Source organism: Varroa destructor, unplaced genomic scaffold (genome assembly GCF_002443255.2).
Source record: "Varroa destructor unplaced genomic scaffold, Vdes_3.0 BEIS01000001.1, whole genome shotgun sequence".
NCBI lineage: Eukaryota > Metazoa > Arthropoda > Arachnida > Mesostigmata > Varroidae > Varroa > Varroa destructor.
In genome coordinates this window covers 15,494,402-15,500,008 of record NW_019211454.1, presented here as the reverse complement: position 1 = coordinate 15,500,008, position 5,607 = coordinate 15,494,402, and the positions used below count along the sequence as shown (strand labels likewise).

Here is a 5,607-nt window from a genome sequence, read left to right as displayed (position 1 = left end):
CTGTGTCTGTGTGTCTATGTCTATGTCTATGTCTATGTGTGTGTGTGTGTGTGTGTGTCTATGTCTATGTCTATGTCTATGTGTGTGTGTGTGTGTGTCTATGTCTATGTCTATGTTGTGTGTGTGTGTGTGTGTGTGTGCATGTGTGCATGTGAACGTGTGTGTGTGTGTTGTATAGCCACTTGTTCGTGCAGGGCTCTGCCTTGAGGTAAAGCTAACGGATATACAATATAATGAATGAGCGCCAGGCTGAGCTCAACTTAGCCCACCAACTAAGGCACAAAGAGGCACGAAAATACCCTGGCAGGCTGCCGCACCTGCTTGAGCGTATGGTGAGTGTTGCTGGATTTGTCGGTCAAGCAGGAAAAACCTGTACTTTGAGAACTGCTACAAATGCTGCATACTGGTGTTGCGTAGTTGATTATGAAATAATCATTCGTGGTAGTAATGGTGATTATAATAAAAGAGCGGGCCTTCGAGGTGGCAAAGTGGTAGCATTCTTGTTTGAAAGGGCCACAGAAGCAATTTGGATTCTCTGCTATCCACAGAATGTTTTAAGGCAGACTGTTGATAAACGAAGTTATTGAATTATCTAAGTAAGGTCCGGAGGAGCCACATTTAGGCCAAATATTGCCATAAATTACAAAATTGCCTTTGGGCAGGTGGACTGCCCATTGACGGATATGACCGAACCTTATACTGCTAGGTAATTCACTGTAATTTCAGCGTGTCAATATAAAATTCGTTTACATGTATGTGTGTGTCGACATCTTGCTGCTACATCTGAAACTATCTGAAACATGATCGCGTACTTGGAAAGAGTCAGTCAACCTCTGAAAACCCGATCCGCCGTTGCTGTTGTTAGTTAGAACTTTGTCACGAAATCATCTCAAAGCTGATGCCGTTATTATCAACGTAGATATTATCGTGCACAAATACCGTATACTACATATAGGTACACTTTATGCTAAAGATCTTAAGCAGGTCTCAGTATCTGCTCCTTATGTATAGAGTCGGACCAACTTTGCTGAGGATGGTGCTCCTCAGAACCAAATCCTCAAAATTGGCAAACAAGCATCAAACTTCTATTCGGTTAGCAAGCTTGTGTGTAATGAAGTCGTTTCTGGGAGGAATGTTTCACAGTTAACGGAAGTGTCTCCTGTTGCTTGACAATTTACTGATCCCTAGATGGCGCTTGCTTCATCATTCACTACTACGAACGCGGTTTAGCGCTGAGTTTTTTTACCGTTATCATACGCATCAAATTCTCGGGTTTATCTTCTCTTCAATGGTGGAAATCGATGGCTGACCCTGATCTCGCTAGCCTGGCTGTACTACGAATATGTTCTAATAGTCATTGAGTCTCAAGTTCTACTGAGACGCCATCGCATTATATGGACAAAAAAGTCAACAAGATCGAAGTACAACGGCAGAGTATGCAAATAAATAGTACACCGTGAGACAAGTGTTCCCGCTTTAGAGGTTAACAACATGGGAGCCCGATCATTTTAAACGCTCAATATTTTGCGGACGCCTTTTTCAAAGTGACCCAGGTTTTTTCGATACAACTTTAGAATGGTGCCGAGCACACGTTTCACCGCTTTTAGTAGCCTATAATAATGATAAGAATTATTATCGTCATAATCATACTGATGTAATCGGGTCTCATTAATCATGATAGGGCCGTTTCGGTCACTAGATTACCCCATTCACTAGTCCTAGTATTTTGCAGAATTCTGATTATTATTATTATTATTATGATACGTAAAGCTCGCCTCTAATGTAAGCGCGCTATAAGTTTTAGGCTAGTTGAGTGACAAGTTAAAGGACTGTTACTGTACAACACTTTTGTTTAGAACGAGAAGCTCATGGATTGCGTCGGAGTCGGGCTACAGTAGAACAAAAAAATCAACCTAGTGGATACGCTCAAAAAGGTGGCTGGCCAGTGGAGTCACCTTATAATCAACATAATCTTAAGATATGAACGAGCCAGCAACAATCTACAACAAATACAGTCGAAATGCGCGGGCTTCTGTGAGAAAATATTTGAGAACATCATATACTTCCTCAATATCATTGAGGCTTTCGTACTACCCGAACAAAAACATTTGTATTTGCAATGCTGTAATTATAATCAACACGAAATTGACACGCCCAGTATCCTGTACAGCATAGGCGTTCCTTCAAGGGCTTTTCATCTTCAGCAATGAGCAGTTATTGTGAAAAATGTATAGGATAGCGCTCTAAGCTGATTTGTCACCATATGCAACCCCGGAAAAGATGAAAAATTTCGAAACAAACATCGAAAACAGGTCTATTAGTGGCCTAAAGACATCTACAACGAGGGCATCTATTAAGCACTACTGAAGTACGGACACGGAAACCACGACAGAAATGACCACCGGATAGCCTCGCATCCGTACGAACGAATGGTACTATGCTTATTTGCATAGTATATATATAGCAGCATTTATTAATCTTCGCTTGAAAGCGTTCGTTCTAGTGACACGGATATTCTCGCTAACAATTTCATCCACCCCTGTATACTTCCTTCATAGGCTAATTAGGTCAGCTCAATAGTTTACCCTCACACATAAGTGTATACCGTGTCGCCAAACTAATGTTAATTTGAAACGGCATGTTGGGAATATTCGAATACTTCTCGACCTCCCGCTTTGCCCGTTTATTCATTCGTTAGACGCACAGCTGCCTCATTGTTATTATTAGAGCGTAATATCTTTTCTGTTTCTGTATTAGCAATCTTGTTTTGAGGTCAACGTCGGCATCACCTCGCCTGCATCCGATAACCACTCGTTATAGTTATTTCCTCGAAATCGATACGATGATGGGCCTACTTATGTCACAATTGTTCGTTTCGCCGTTCGAAACTTTACAGAAACGTAAATTGGACAATTTTCGAAGCGATTGATCACGGATGATCAAAAGTATATCACATACGACAGTAAACGCATGCAGAAATCAGTTGCCACTATCCATCGTCCAAAAATTCTAGAAGATCTACAGTGATAGGAGATTATGCTCTGAGACGAACAATGGAAAAAGGTCATCAATCAAGATAGCAATATACTCAGTTCGGTAATGTTATTTTAAAAATCTAAACAATATTTACTTCGGGTTAAGCTTCGAAGCCGCTAATACCACCTAATATTATATACTACTAATATGTGCTCAGCACGCGCACAAAAAAAAGGTAGTAAACACACAAAAGAAACAATCACAAGGCGGCACGAAAACACTGTTAGGTAAGAGAGCAAAAAGGCCACGGTGAAAGCAAGCACCAGTAATAACTGCAACTATACCACCGCAGCTTTGAAAAAAAAGGCACCATTGGTATCGCTGGCAGCGGAGCAGCAGCACCACCAGTGGCAGTCGTGGCGGTAATACGGCGGACAGCGAGTACGCGCAAACCTCACACACCGCGTATAGTATCACGGACCATAGGCGTAGCATCAGTTAAACGACCAACGTTGCAATTAATAGCAATAACAACATCATGAGCCAAAATGGTCGACGACGGTTTGTTTGCATTTGGCTGTTGCCTTAGGTCTAGGTATTACCGAACGATGCTCGACAGGTGCTGAAATACCCTGTTGATGAATACTTAACCAGCGAACGATACCTGTGTGATGGCGATAACTGTGAGGAATCGTTAGGTTCGATTCGCAGATTTCGTTGTTGCTGCTGCTGCTGCTGTCTCTGTTGTTGTTGTTCCAGCTGTTGCTTCCGTCCAACTGGACTTGGGTTTGTTGATTGTGTTCGCTCCATTCCGTTTCTATATTGAATCTCCTTGTCGCTATTGGTATCTAGCGAAGAATAGCATATTTTTTTAACTAAGCATTATTATTATCAATCAAAATTTGACTCTCTCAAATCCTCTTGATTAAACAATTCTGACGACGGTAGGACCAGCCGTATCAGCAACAGTATAAAATACCTAAAGCAACTTGGAGCCTTCGAGAACTGCGGGGTCATCGGACCTAGATAAGGTGCTTAGGAGCGACGGCGGCGGCGGCGACGGTGGCGGCATTGCTGTTGACACTGCTAGCTTCGCCGTTCATTTCGCTGTTACGTTTGCTCGAACCCATCGTGTAAGCAGCTGAGGCCTATGGCCATAGCCTTAGTTCAACGCTTCGGAGGTATATATATGTCCGGTTCAAGTAATTCATCTTCAAAGAATACAGGTATACGGGGAGCGGGCGTACTCAGGTTGTATGAGATGAGCCATAATGAAGAACTCTCATAAAGAGCTTGTGACGAGATTTATCAGTGTTCTTGAACAATTCATTAGATGTTTCGAAACACTCATAGACCCGCACACACATCGAGCGAAATCGACCAAAACACGATCTCAGGAGTCAGCCCAGCTGAGCTGGAAGACGCTTCTTCTGTCGCTTACATTGGAGGGGGGGGGAAGGTCGAGGACCCGAAATTTAAGCTATACGATAAACAACGGATGACCCAAAGCAAACAACTTCATTTTCATTATTTCTGTTCCTCACGGCAGTACAAACATATTGTACATATTGTCGCACAAACATAAAACGATATCTACTACACCAAACTGTACGCTTTAGATAATATGGCCCATCGAAGTTGCTACAATACGATAACGCACCTAAAAACATTGTAATAGTAGTAAAAAAAATCAGTTTTTTTGGTATTATAGCATCAGCAGTACAAATTTCTCGAATTCAACTTACTTTTTGAATGTTCAGCTTTTCCTTTTTTTGATCGCTCACAAATGTACTAGAAACCTGTAGTTACGTATCGCTAAACTCCGGTTGCAGCGCCGCTGTATCCGAGATTTGTTTGCAACATTCACTATACGACGATCGTTTTTGCAACGCTTCGTCGCTGAACGAACTCTCAAACAGTATCACAATTTGGTTGTAATGGCGTTCGTCTATGATAGCGGAGGAAGTCGATAGCGACGACAAAAGTACACCTTCTTGGATTTCCTACGATATGGTTAATAGAATCCACTATCCTTAGACGTTCACAGCTCGCCTGCTGCTATACGGGTTGTTTGTCGTAGCTGGCTTTATGGGCCCGAATGCGCTGATTGGTATGGGCTGCGTGGCTCGCGGCCGCTTGCCCAGATCACGTGTAGGGCGACTCCGTAAATGGACGCAGGTCAGCGGCAATTTGTCAGAAACGGTGAGATCTTGGTCAGGGAAGACGGATCGGTTGGGTTTGGCGTCGAAAGGCGATGGAATAAAGATCATATCCTTAGTGGAAAAATTAGACGTCGCCGGAGTTCTACGTCCTCACACCGCGAAGCCTAGCTAACAGTGGTGCCAGGGGCGTGTTTTCGGCTTCTGTCGGAGCGGCCTGATCCGCATGAAACTACTGATAGGACCTTGATGTGACAAAATCATCCAGAATAATTATAGCTTGGCTGGACAGAATGCATTAGCTTGATCGAAATTCGTAATAATTCGTCAATTAGGCTTAGCGGTTTCAATGTCGCAAAGCGACTATTCCAGTTGTTTGCTGAGGTGTGTTGACTAGATGCAAGAACGGTACTGATAGATCGTAGTGTAAAGGCTAGATGCGACAACGGTGTCGGCCCAGCGTTTCGCTGGA

The 5,607-nt window shown here is 42.9% G+C and overlaps 1 protein-coding gene across 2 annotated transcripts in view; it reads right to left on the bottom strand.

Moving 5' to 3' along the window:
- LOC111243070 (protein max-like) overlaps positions 1 to 5,507 on the bottom strand; it is a 15,253-nt gene extending 9,746 nt beyond the window's left edge. Inside the window, exon 1 of one of the 2 annotated variants that reach the window (XM_022788116.2) lies at positions 4,722 to 5,507. The gene's annotated coding sequence lies outside the window, so the exon portion shown is untranslated. Of the gene's footprint in view, positions 1 to 3,640; positions 3,927 to 4,721 lie in introns of those variants that run through there. The other variant, XM_022788117.2, reaches the window with a different exon arrangement.
- Positions 5,508 to 5,607: the final 100 nt, after the last annotated feature.